Genomic DNA, 13,523 nt, shown 5'->3' with positions numbered 1-13,523 from the left:
ATGAACATATAGGTAGTGGAGAAGGGAATCTAAATAACGAAGAAAGGTAAACATGTTGAATTACATGTTATGCTTATGTCCATTAGGTAGATAGTCGCATTGCAATTAAAGTGATAGCCATCATGTGTTTCCCATGAAATTGATAAGAGTTATGCTATGCATTATGGAATATGAATTCTTTTTAGAGTTAATGTTAACTTAAACCTTAACATTAATCTTCTTCACATTTAATGTTTTTAATTAATTTAATTAATGGTAACTTGAATCTTAGTATTAATTCAGGTAAGATTTCAATTTGGAATTAATACTAACTTAAACCTTAATCCTCCATGTTTAGAATTAATGCTAACTTAAACCTTAGCATTGATCCATTTTTATACATATTTTTTATAAATGCATATCTTTTTACTTAAGTTTGAAAGTCCCTTATCTCATTGTTGCCTCATTATGAAGCCAAATAAGACCTATGAATTTTTTATTGGACGAAAACTTAGCTATAAGCATTTCAAATGGTGAGAATAAGTACTTCACATAGATAAGGGGACAAAACTTTAGGTCAAGGAGTTTTGATTTATGTGTATATTAATGTAAAAAGAACACATTGTTTACAATAGTTCCTTACTATTAGGGGCTAATAAGTACCTCACTTTTGTTTTCTTTGTTTTACTTGATTTCTCAACAGTTTTTATTGATATTTTGTTCTTTTCTATTCTTTTGCAAGCTGAGGTGAGGTATTCTTTCTTAACCTGTTTATGTAGGCGAGATGAAAAGCTAAGGAGAGTTGGTTGATTTGTAAGTATTTTTTGCATAGCATTCTAGAACAAAATCTTCTACCTTTTGAGAATTGGGGTGTTTTGTTTCATCTTTAGATCATTTTATCATTTCTTTTTCTAAACTTCTTTGTTTGTTACTCATTTTTTTTTTGTCTCTTTTGCTTATCCAATAATATATTGCATTTTGAATAATTTTAATTTTCCTAATATTCTAGTTTTAGCAGATAAGTACCTTCCCTTTTATTCCAAAGAAATTTCATCCTAAATATTCTCTATTAGAATAACCACATGTTCCTATTAGGTCGTGATTGGTTTTAATCCACTTTAAAGATCATCATCATAAGACTCTTCCATCCCCTCCTTTTTCTTCTCAAAATCATCTAGGTGCTTCATATCAATGTTGTTTCATTTAAACACATCTTTCTAAATATTTTTTAAACATTATCCACTTAAACATTTGGATATTATTTAACAAATTTTTACATTCATAATAAAAAGTATACATAAAAACAAATTGTTATTCATCCAATAATATAGTATACATAAAAACAAATATTATTTGGATATTATTTAACAAATTTTTACATTCATAATAAAAAGTATACATAAAAACAAATTGTTATTCATCCAATAATATAGTATACATAAAAACAAATATTATTCATCCAATAAATATTAGTGGCTCCAACCATTCAAATTAATAGTTATTTAATTATCTAATAATTTTTTAAACATAATGTAATATAATAAATTATCTTTAATTATTAAAATAACTTTATTGAATAATTTAACTTTTGAATATTAATTTTTTTTAATATAAATTTGAAAATAAATAATAAATTTTAAAATATTTATTTACTTTTACCAAGTAATAACTAAATATTAAAAAAAAAATCCGATGTCTTTTTTGCGTATTTATTGGTTAAGTAACAACAAAACAATAATATTAAAATATATCCATTGTGTTTTATTTATGTGTTGAGTAACAACCAATAATAATATAATAAAATTAAATCTTTTTACAGATAAATGTTTTTGCTGGCATTTATTTTTTAATTTATAATATAGTTTAACATATTTTACAAATTTATTACATATCATTTTCATATATATTTTTTAACTATGTATAAGAATATAATTCCCATTTGCAGGTCATTAGTACTCACTTTCCAGAAAAGGAGCATTCCTCGTGTTATTCAAGACCGTGTGAAGAAAAATCATCAATTTAAAATTTATTTTTTTATGTTTGTGGTTGTAAATGAAAATTTTTGATATATTATAAGTATTTTTTCAATATTAAATAGATTTTTTTAAAAAGAAGAAGGATATCCAGGTTGAGGAATTGTTATCCAGGCTGAGGAATCGTTGGCATGGTCAATAGTGGTTGTAGGGCAAATAAAATTAAAAAAATCTTGTATTAGTAATGTTTGAATCAATCATGTTTTTATGGTGGAAATGGATTCAACACCATCAAAAACTTTTGAGGCATCCAAAATATTGAAGTTTGACAATTGTAACCTAGATTTACAAAAATCCCGATCAAATTTGATCAAAATCTTACTGGAATTTCCATGATTTTGGAAAAAAAATAATATGTTTAGACTATGGCTTTTAGAAAAAGAACATTTTTCTTTTATATTATTTAAAATAGAATAAAAAAATTATATATATATATATATATATATATATATATAAACTAAATTTTTACTTTGTGATTGTAAATGAAAAATATTGATATATTACAAGTGTTTCCTCAACATTAATAAATGGAATTTTAAATATTAACTAATTTATCTTTCTATCTTCATATTTATCTTTTTATATTTACTTAATATAATTATAAAATTACTTTACAAATTATTAAATAAGAATAATATTATAATTAGAATTTTCATATTTAATTATGAAATTACTATACAAACAATTAAATAAAAAATAACATAATAATAAAATTTCATATTTATCAAATCAATTATATATAAAAAAATGAGGGGGTTGAGTTCCTCTAGAAGAAATTGTATTAATTTGAAATTCACAATTTACATATATTTACAAAGCGAGATTGAATTCACAATGTACATATATATATATATATAAAAGCTTGATTGTTACAAATATGCTGCATAGCAGCAAAGCAAAATTGTCAACATATAGCTGCGGCGCAGCTGGAAACATGCAGCGTGGATTTGAACCTGGATGAGGAAGCAGAAAACCATCCCTCCTGACTGCGGGGGTAAACGCCCAATGCAAATTATAAATTAACATAAAAAGTATAAAAAAACAAATTAGGTAAAACAATACGTTCTAAAAAATCATCAACCGATAGTATTAAAAAAACATTAATTAAAGCCAAAAAAACGCAAGAAGAAAATTATAATTGTACTAATAGATTTTGCAATTAAAACGGATAAACTGTACCTAGTGTGCCAACAACTAAAAAGTTTAAAGAAATGATCTGCTCAAAGTCGCCGCCATCAACAAAATGTCCGCGGCCTCGACATCCTGTGTTAACCACTTAACAGTTTAAACAGCTGATCTGCTCAAACTCACAATATGCACGGCCCCAAGCATCCTATGTAACCCACTAAACAGTTGATCTGCTCAAAGTCATAATCGTCAACCGGATATGCAGGGTCCACGTATCGTGCGTACACAAAGATCAATCCACTAGACTCCTCACACTTAACATCTTCTATCAACCAAAAATTGGTTCACGACATCCTTCACAAACTCATACGATTTGGCTTTTGGGATAACATAGTTGATGCTGGTGACTTCATTAATCCCAATGGTGACTTCATTAATCCCATCAATGCCTCACTGCAAATATTCACTCTAGTAACTCAGATCACCTCAATCACTTTATTTTAATCTTGATGTAGAAAATAAAAAGTAATCCATTTGATTTTATAGAAAGAAATCTAAATGATCATTTTAACGGAGAAAAATAAATAAAGAACATTACATGGACTTAAAACCCTCTCATAGAAAATTTATATGAAAAAGGCATGCAAATTCATACCCTACTAAAATGGAAAGTGGAAATGTGTCAAGATTCTTAATCTTTGATATCCTTTATTCATGTTATAATATTAATCAATTGAACTTAATTTTCATATTCTTATTATAATATTAATTTAATGAACCAAATAAAGTAAAATATGAATGAAATTAAACCATTTACTTTTTTCTAAAATATATCATTAAAATAAAAATTATTATATTGATATTAATGGAGCTTAAAAGCTTATTCTACAATCCAATGTGATGTGTAAGAGTGTGTGTCCATTATCAAAGTTGAAATTTTGTTCATGTCAATCAAATTTTATTTTATTTTATTTATTTATTTTTAAATCTAAAAAAAATAACTATACAAAATATTTAAATAATATATGCTCATAAAAACATTTGCATGTGAAAAAATTGGATCTCTCAACACATATTAGATCTCTATTTAAAATAAATCAATACTAGTATATAACTAGATCTTTGTCATTGAAATATAAATCAACATGGAATGTATATATCCTCTCTCACACATCACATTGAAACATAAATACATCATAAATACATATGCAGAATTGGCATTATTACAATAAGCATGGAATGTATCTCTCCTCTCTCACCCATCACATTGAAACATAAATACATCATAAATACATCTACAGAATTGGGATTTGAATTGATGTATTATATTTTGTAGGAGTAAGGTATGAAGAATATGGCCGACTTTTCCTTTTCCCACCATAGTCATGGTGGCATGCTCTGCATCTTCAGGAAGCCTTATGAGGGTTTGTGTCGGGACAACGATGGGAACCTTCACTCTCTGCCTATGCATTAAGTTGTTTATGGCAGTGCCCAGGGACAGTTTCATGAGGTCTAAGTGTTTGGAGTGCCTTCAATTTTGTATTTTTTGTTTTGTGTGTTTTTTATATTTTTCCTTAGTTACACGGGAACCGCCCCCTGCATGTATGGAACCCGTTCTGGTCATTCGTGCGTTCCCGGGAGCTTTGGAATAGGAGAGAAATGTTCCAATTTGTTGTGGAACCGCAACAGGAGCGAAGGGACATTCCAGGCACGTGGAATGCTCTGATCAGGGAACATCAGAGCCTTGTTTTCAGCGTTCCTAGCTATGGGAACAACTTATTAATCTAGTACAACCAACCTTAATGTTTATAGGAGTCAGATTCTTGTATTTTCCTTTTTGCCTTGAATATATTTGTTACCTTACCATACATGTAGCATCTCCCTTACATGATTGCCTGTGATGTCCCCCATATATGTATATATTTATTTACTGCACTTTTAAACAAACTGATTAAGTCAATTAGTTAATTTTGATTAAATTGCATGAAATGTGGAATGTCAGAATGATGGCAGTAATTGTTTGATTAAACTTGAATGAGAATGAATTGTCTAAAGAGTGACAATTTTATTTCTCAAACAATTAGACTAGGCAGTTACCCAACCCTAATTACTTCTATGAGAGATTTATTCCAAGGGATCAGGAGGATGGAGGCATCTGAGGTTTGGGAGGAAAAGATTGAGAGATATTTAAAAAAAAAGAGTTTAATTGTGCTGGAAGGACACATAGTGATAAAGTAGTTTAGTCTCGTTAAGGCCATAAAGCTACTACTGTTCAAGACAAAAGTTCTTTAGGAGAAACCCATTGAGGGGTAGCTCAAGGGAAGACCAAAGGCACAACAACGCGAGTCTCACGGTTGGGAGGCAAGACAATACTAAAAGATTAAGTTTCGGTTCAGCTAGCCAGATAAGTATTTATTATGGAATTGTGAACACTTGATTATGAATACTATTACCAAAGATAGGGTGATTATGTTTTCAATCAAAACCTTATTAGATATTACCCACAAAATTAGTATGTATGAAAGGAATTTTGGGTGTAATTTATGTAGCTAAGGTAGGTAAGCATTATCTACTGTTAAGCATAAATTTTAAAAATGAAAAGAACAACTGAAAGTATTTCCTTTAAAACTCATAAAAAAAACTATATAGATAATGCTCAGAACTCGGTAGATAGAAACACATGGTATATATAAAATGATTGTAGTATTGGGAAAATGAGATAAAACAAACAATAGCAGTCTATACCCAAACAATTAAGCTAGAATCTTCAAGAATGGAAAAACGAAAACGAATACTTATGTCTAGCCTTAGAATAGGACAGAAACTCAACCAATTCGGCAGAAGCAGTAGAATGGCCGTAGTCTCGGCATTCCCAAGTAGGGAAAATAGGCAAGGAATTTCTATGACCGAATAGACTAGACGCAGGCAGAGGCGGAAAACGCATTTAAAATAAACCTGATAAATCACTAAATTCGAGTCCAAACAAACTAAGTGCATGCCTCTGTCATTGAAAAACAAACTAGGTATTCAAACCCTAAGTATTATAAAGAGCTGGATTAGTAAAATAACAAAACAATGAGATGATATTCACACAAGAACTCAGAAAGCGGAGTCAACCATGATAGTATTTACCAGAACTCATAAATAATAAAAGATTGAATAATTGGGAGAAAAAATGGCCGTGCTCAAGTATCTGGAAACGCAGAGGGCAACCCAGCTCGAACTAGCCGAATGGTACAATGCATTGGCTAATCTTTACGAGCGCAAGCTATGGCACCAACTCACTCTCAAGCTTGAACAGTTCGTAGCCCTCACAGTTTTTCAAAGGATCGTGGACAACGCACTTAGCGTTGTGAAAGAAGATAGGGTTTCTCCTCCCAACAATGGGGTTTGGTGCGCCGAAGCCATTTTCCAACCAGTAGACAACTTGTTGGGCTGCAGGGTAGCTGAAGCATAGGGTCGATGGCGGTTCCAGGTTCCGGGATGGGATCCAGCTGAGAAACGGTTTCGAGGGGAACAAATAGGGTTGTTTTGTTACACAAGGGTTGTATATCTCCCTAGGCACAAAGCAATCGATCATCGTTGGACCACTGGAATGCTCCTCAGAAGTGGCATATCATTGAGTGAGGGCATTGCTTGGGGGCATGGAACAACCAGAGGTACGAAATGGTGGATGGACCTCTGGGAGCGAGGCGCAAAGGTGGAGGTAGGACCATTTGGATGGCTTCTCTCTGCAATCGTCAGCTACAATTATTTCCCACCCTATTTGCGATTCCAAATCATGGGTACTCTCGTGCCCTGGCTTGATCTGGAAAAAACAATCCTCCCCATCAACTCACGAACAACTAGGACTTCAGCGCTGTACAGGATGCCTGTTTCTGGGTGGTCTACTAATCATGGAAGGGAGACCGACCAGCGGGAACAGGGTAACAGAACCCTGAAGGAGAACACAGAAACCTTAATCCAATGTGGCGCTTCTAATGTTGCTCGGCCTAGACACCTTCAGACGGAAATAGAACCCGAACCTCTGGTAAATCCTTTTCGATTTCAAATCTTTATTAAAACCCCTTCTGGGATGTCATTATTGTTTTGGGTACATGCAACAGACTGTGTGTTGCATTTGAAGAATCTCATCTCCCATCATGTTGGATATCCTGTTGGATTACAACATCTGATTTTTGAGGGCAGAGCACTCCAGGACCCCAGGCCCCTCATGGACTACAATATTTTACCTGTGTCTACCATAATACTCAATCTGAGGCTGAGAGGTGGCGTGGCAGACTACAGTAAAACAAATTATACAGGAGGAGGTATTGGGAGCAGTTCAACAAAAAATACAGAAACACATCAGAAGCACAAAAATGGGGGACTTTCTTTCAAGAACATCCTCCAAGGGAAAAATACCCCTACAGCGACACCAAAGCAAGCTGGAACCGAACCCAGCCCATATATTGTGGAGCAACTAAATTATACACCAGAATTAAACATAGATATACCAGAAACAGATGAGCATTGTAATACTTTTGAAAAACAAGCTATAATCTGTCGATTCAACTGTTTCTGGCCAAAACCTGTTGAGCTCTTTCATTGGATTTTCACAAACTGGACTACTCACTGTGAAATTCACCTCTGTTCCAAGGGTTTCTTCATTGTAAATTTCCCTACAACAGAGGCTAGAGATGTTATATTACGGGAGGGACCATGGTTTTGGGGATCCACGGGTCTCTTCACCGCACCATGGTTTCCAGAATTTGAAGCCAATACAATGGTTATTTCCAGGATGCTAGTTTGGGGTCGTTTTCACAATATCTCATTACATCTTTGGAACTAACAAGTCCTTGTAGATATCGGTAACACAATTGGGCGGTATATTAAAATGGACACACAGAGACTAGAGGAAATAGTTTTCATATTCGCATGAATTTGCGTGGAAGTCGATCTCAGCAAAGGCTTGCCAGAACGAATCCAACTAAAGCACAAACAGTGGAGCTGGACACAGATACTAGACTATGAAAATACAACATTTAGATGCAGAATCTGTCGGAAAACATGACATCTACAAAATACATGCCCTGAAGACAAAAAAGATACCTGAAGAAAGAAGAAAACAGGAAAACCATCCAAGGGATGGAAATTCCCCCCACCAGTCTCTGATGAGGAGGAGAATGCTGATGTGGAACAACCCATACCCAATGAGAATAATCAGATGAACAAAGAAGCAAAAGCTTAGGAATTAAATCCACAAGATCCGATGGACTCGCAACTGACAAAGATACCAAAAACAATGGATATCAGTGGATCCAAACAAATACATACATCAAACAACTCAGATTCAGATAAAGACAACCCTCGTCTAGAGGCTGACACTTCACTTGCACTTACATCTACCATGCTAAATCAAGGGGAGTGGCGTAAGGTTGAGAAGAAAAGAGAGAGAAAAGCATGACTTTGCTCCCCATCTATACATTATTTTTTTCTTTCATTGAACTTTGATTAGCAGTCATTGATTGGACGATGAAATGTGTCATAACATATGCAACATGTAATTTTGTTTTCATTAATAAAATTATGATTTTTCTTTGGGAAAAAAAACAGAAGATATTAACATTACACAATACATAACCCTGGTATCTTTGTCACCATTAATATGAGAGAAATAACAAATACAGGCAAATCATCATATTATAATTCCAAAAAATATGGACAAGCGCAACAAAGCTCCTTTCGGGGTTTCTTCATACCCTTAGCTTCAAAACCTAACAAAAAAACCTTGTAACCTCTAAAATACTCACGAGTTAAATTAAAAATGGAGAGGTATTATCAGAACAGAGGTTTATAGGCCGAATCCCTTTAAATAATATACAAGTCAAAGTTTTAATCAAATTACATGTGTAATTGTTGTTCCAGAGCCCAAATCTACAACCAAAAGGAAAACAAGAAACCCCATTCTGATTAAGCTAGAACCCTCTTGCATACCCGGTAAATATTAACTTGATGGTTAGACATCTCGCGAAAAGGAGCCGAGCCTCCCAATTCTCTAACACTCGAGCCTGTAATACCTAGCCAAAACAAACAAGTAGGTTCAGAATATGCAATATTAGAAAGGAGGAAACCCAAATAACATTACAGAGATGATAAGAAAAATAACCATACTCGGCTTGGCAGCAGTCAACTACAAAACACAAACGGAGGAATGATTAGCCACGACAGGTAGCTGTGGAACAAAGTAAGTTCCTCGGTTAGTAGGATACCATACCAAGCTAACCCATGCGAGCTACTAGAGTAAGAAAATGTATAACAGGACCACTTACCAGATGAAGAACTCCACAGAGAACTAGAGCCTGAGCCAGCAACCGGAAAATGCAACAAGTACTCGGTCTCCTCACCCAGCTAGAGCTTAGGACTACGGGAAGTTGCCTCCACCATTTGATCTAGAGGGTAAAGGAGAACCATTGATGCAACAAATTCACCCACGCAATACAGAGCTAGCTGGATACAGCGAAGAAGGTCGCAGAAACGATGGATATGAAATCCTAGGAAGTCGACCGCCCAAAAAATCAAGCAAAGGATTAAATGAATGTACTAGTCGTTATGTTGATATTAATTCAGCTTAGAACCAATTCATGTAGTAGGATTCCACTTAGGATTACCGTTAAATGACATAGTATGACTGATATAAATATCTTGCAGCGCCATAATAGAGTTAAATCATTACCATAGAACAATGAAATTACCATTGTACTACAAGATACGAAATATAGAATACGATTTGAACAATATGAATCCTCATATGTTTATATTAAATGATTAAATCAATATTTGTCTGGTAGATTAAATGAATGTAAAAAAAAATGTTGTGAGTATGTGGCATGTGGTATCAGAGCACTTAGGTTACAAAATTGAGGCCTTTGGAAAAATAAGGATTAACAACATTTTTGATGTACACAGAGAAGTAGAAAAGCAGCTAGTATGAGAAGAACGGGAACCATACCACACTGAACGATGACGGGGACATGAGAAACAACCTTTCACGAGACCAATCCTGATGTATGGGTACAACTAGGAGAAGAGACGTGGAATACTAATACTGCACTCTTGGAAACTATGAAAGAATTGAAAGCAGAAATGGCTCGACTACGAGCAGACAATGAACAGTGGATGTAGGAACAAGAAAAGATCATGAAGAGTCTAGCGGATAGATAGAATCAGGGACAAACAATTCCCAGTCCTGTGTAGGGAAACATGACTAGAGAACAAGAATTTCATACTAAGAGAGCAAAAACTGAAGGCGCTAAAGAGAACCAGGAAGAATAATCTGGTAATGTATCAAAACATAACAAGAAAAAGAGACAAAAAGTAGAACTTCAGGGAGAATTCCAGAGGATAAAGCCTCCCCTCTTTGATGGTGAACTAGAAGAGGTTGCAGAAGCCTGGCTCATCAACATGAACAAGTATTTCCAGCTGTACGAATATGATCATAACTTAAAGGATCTGTTGGCCATCTTTCAGCTGTAGGGAAAAGCCACCTTGTGGTGGGAGGAAGTAAAAACAGTTCAGGGTGTAAATGAGCAGAGCATAACTTGGGACAAATTTCAAAGATATTTTAAGGAAAAATATCTGACTGAAAGATTTTATGATGAGAAGGCCAAAGAGTTTCATGACCTTCGATTGGGTCAATTATCTATGGATTAGTTCATAACCAAATTCACATCTTTACTATGATATGTCCCATACATACGGGAAGAAAAGGCTAAGGTGCAACGGTTTTTCAGTAAGTTGTTGTTGTTTATGAAAGAGCGCCTTGAGTTAGATAACCAGAAAACCATGGATGAGGTCATACGGAAGGCTCAAATATGTTACCAGCGAAATAATCTAAAAGAGGAAGGAGGTAAGAGATGGAATGACAAAAAGGGGAGTAAATTTTCCTCCAGCAGTAAAGTAAATAAGTTTCTGGTCAATAAACCCCCTAAAGGACAAGTACATAAAAACATGAACAAAAATCAACCCAGGTTCAAATTTTCCAGTGAGACCAAAACGAATGAACAGTTAGTAAGGACTGAAGTGAAGATAGTAGCTAGACCCCCGGTACAATGTTGGGGGCGCGAAGGATCCCATTATGTTAAAAATTGTCCACATCACAAGGGAAATGATCAGGTGGCACAAATTCAAGAAGCATAAAAAATAAGATAAGTGGTCAGAAGCATGCCTAAAATCAATGCTACTTTTGAAGATCATCAAGCAAAGTACCAGCCGACCATGATAGAGTTTGAAGGTAAAATCTTCAGTGAAACTATGTCTATTTTAATTGATCCTAGAGCTACCTTGAGTTACATTAGTCCCAAAATAGTAGAACAATGTTGTTTACAAGCTGTTAAGTTTAAAAATCCCTGGTTAGTGCAATTAGCTACGGGAGCCAAGAGAAGAGTGCTGGCCAAGGTCAGCAATTGTCCCCTACAGATAGTAGGTCAGTCTATTATGGCAAACTTGAATGTGTTTCCCTTAGGATTGTATGATATTTTAATCGGCATGGACTGGTTGGAAAAACATTGGTCTCTCATTAACTATAAAACTAAAACTATTAACTATATGGATGAAGAAGGAAAGAGACCAGAAATTCAAGGGATAATAAGATCCTTAAAGATAAGGCCGGTGACAGCCTCCCAATTGGCCAAGTGTATCCGGAAAGGATGCCAGATTTATGCAATACAAGTAGGGTACTCTAATTTAAAAGAACAGTCAATTCCGGGACTTTCGCCAAAAAGAGATATAGATTTCGCTATTGAATTAGTACCAGGGGCTGCTCTAGTGTCTCGAGCCCCTTATCTTATGAGTATACCAGAGTTAACAGAATTAAAGATGTAGTTACAAGAGCTACTTGACAAAAAATATATTCGACCAAGTGTATTGCCTTGGAGAGCCCCGATACTTTTTGTTAAAAAGAAGGATGGGACGCTGCGAATGTGCATGGACTACCGCCAACTAAATAAGTTAGCCAACAAAAAAAAGTATCCCCTACCTCGTATAGATGAGTTGTTTGATTAGGTGAAAGGAACAACCGTGTTTTCAAAAATCGATCTTCGCTCGAGTTATCATCAAATTAAGATTAAGGAGGAGGATATAGAAAAAACATCCTTTAGAACTCGATATGGGTATTTCGAGTTCGTTGTGCTACCCTTCGGATTAACAAAGGCACCCGTAACCTTCATGTACCTTATGAATAGTATATTCCATCAATATTTGGATAAGTTTGTGTTAATTTTTATCGATGATATACTAATTTATTCTCACGCGGTAGAAGAGCACAAAGAACACTTTCGTACTATCCTACATGTTTTAAGGGAACACTAGCTGTATGCCAAGTATAAAAAATGTGATTTCTTTAAAGAACAAATCCAATATCTTGGTCATGTCATTACTAAAGATGGAATAACCATAGACCTGGAAAAGATAAAGACCATATTGAAGTGGCCAGTACCAAAAGATGTGGCAATATAAAGTCGTTTATGGGTTTAGCTGGATACTACAGGCGATTCATCGAAGGATTTTCCATGGTAGGCTATCCTATTACTTCGCTGCAAAAGAAAGGAAAGGATTTTAAGTGGAGCATAGATTGCCAAAAGAGTTTTGATCAACTTAAACATTTCCTCACTACCACGCCCATATTAAGCATTGCTGATCCAAATAAAGATTATGTGGTTTGTACAGATGTTAGCAAAGAAGGCGTAGGTTGTGTGTTAATGCAAGAGGGCAAGGTCGTTGCTTACGAGTCTAGGAAGCTTAAGGAGCATGAGCAAAGGTACTCGGCCTACGATTTGGAATTGACAACAGTCATTCATGCATTAAAGATGTGGTGAAATTACCTGAGGGTAAGAAATTTTTGTTGATGACTGATCATCATAGTTTGACTAATTTTTTTAAACAACCCACTTTGAATGCTAAGCAAGCTGACTGGGTCGATTTTTTAAGCGAGTTCGACTTTGAAATTAATCACTTGAAAGGAAAAGAGAATTATGTCGCTGATGCACTAAGTAGGAAAGCCAATTGTTTATATGAAGTATCATTCAATGAAGGGCAAAACACATTCAAAGAACAAATCAAGGAGGCAGCAGTACAAGATCCGAAATATCAATTTCTGTGGCAGGAAACTAAAATTCCGAAGAGCAAAGAACAAAAACTTAGATATGAAGTAAATCAAGAGGGTATGTTGATCTATAGAGCAAGAATGTATGTACCCAATATTAAGGTTATTAAAAAATTAATTTTAGAAGAATATCAGAAGGTTCCATATGCCGGCCATCCCGGATATCAAAAATTGATAACCGCACTTAGAAAGGAATATCTCTGGCCCGACATGAAGAAGAAGGTGGCTGAATATTTGTTCCA

Source organism: Pinus tabuliformis, chromosome X (assembly GCF_031772625.1).
Source record: "Pinus tabuliformis cultivar Carrire ecotype Pingquan chromosome X, CPIR1, whole genome shotgun sequence".
Lineage (NCBI taxonomy): Eukaryota > Viridiplantae > Streptophyta > Pinopsida > Pinales > Pinaceae > Pinus > Pinus tabuliformis.
This window is presented reverse-complemented; position numbering follows the sequence as displayed.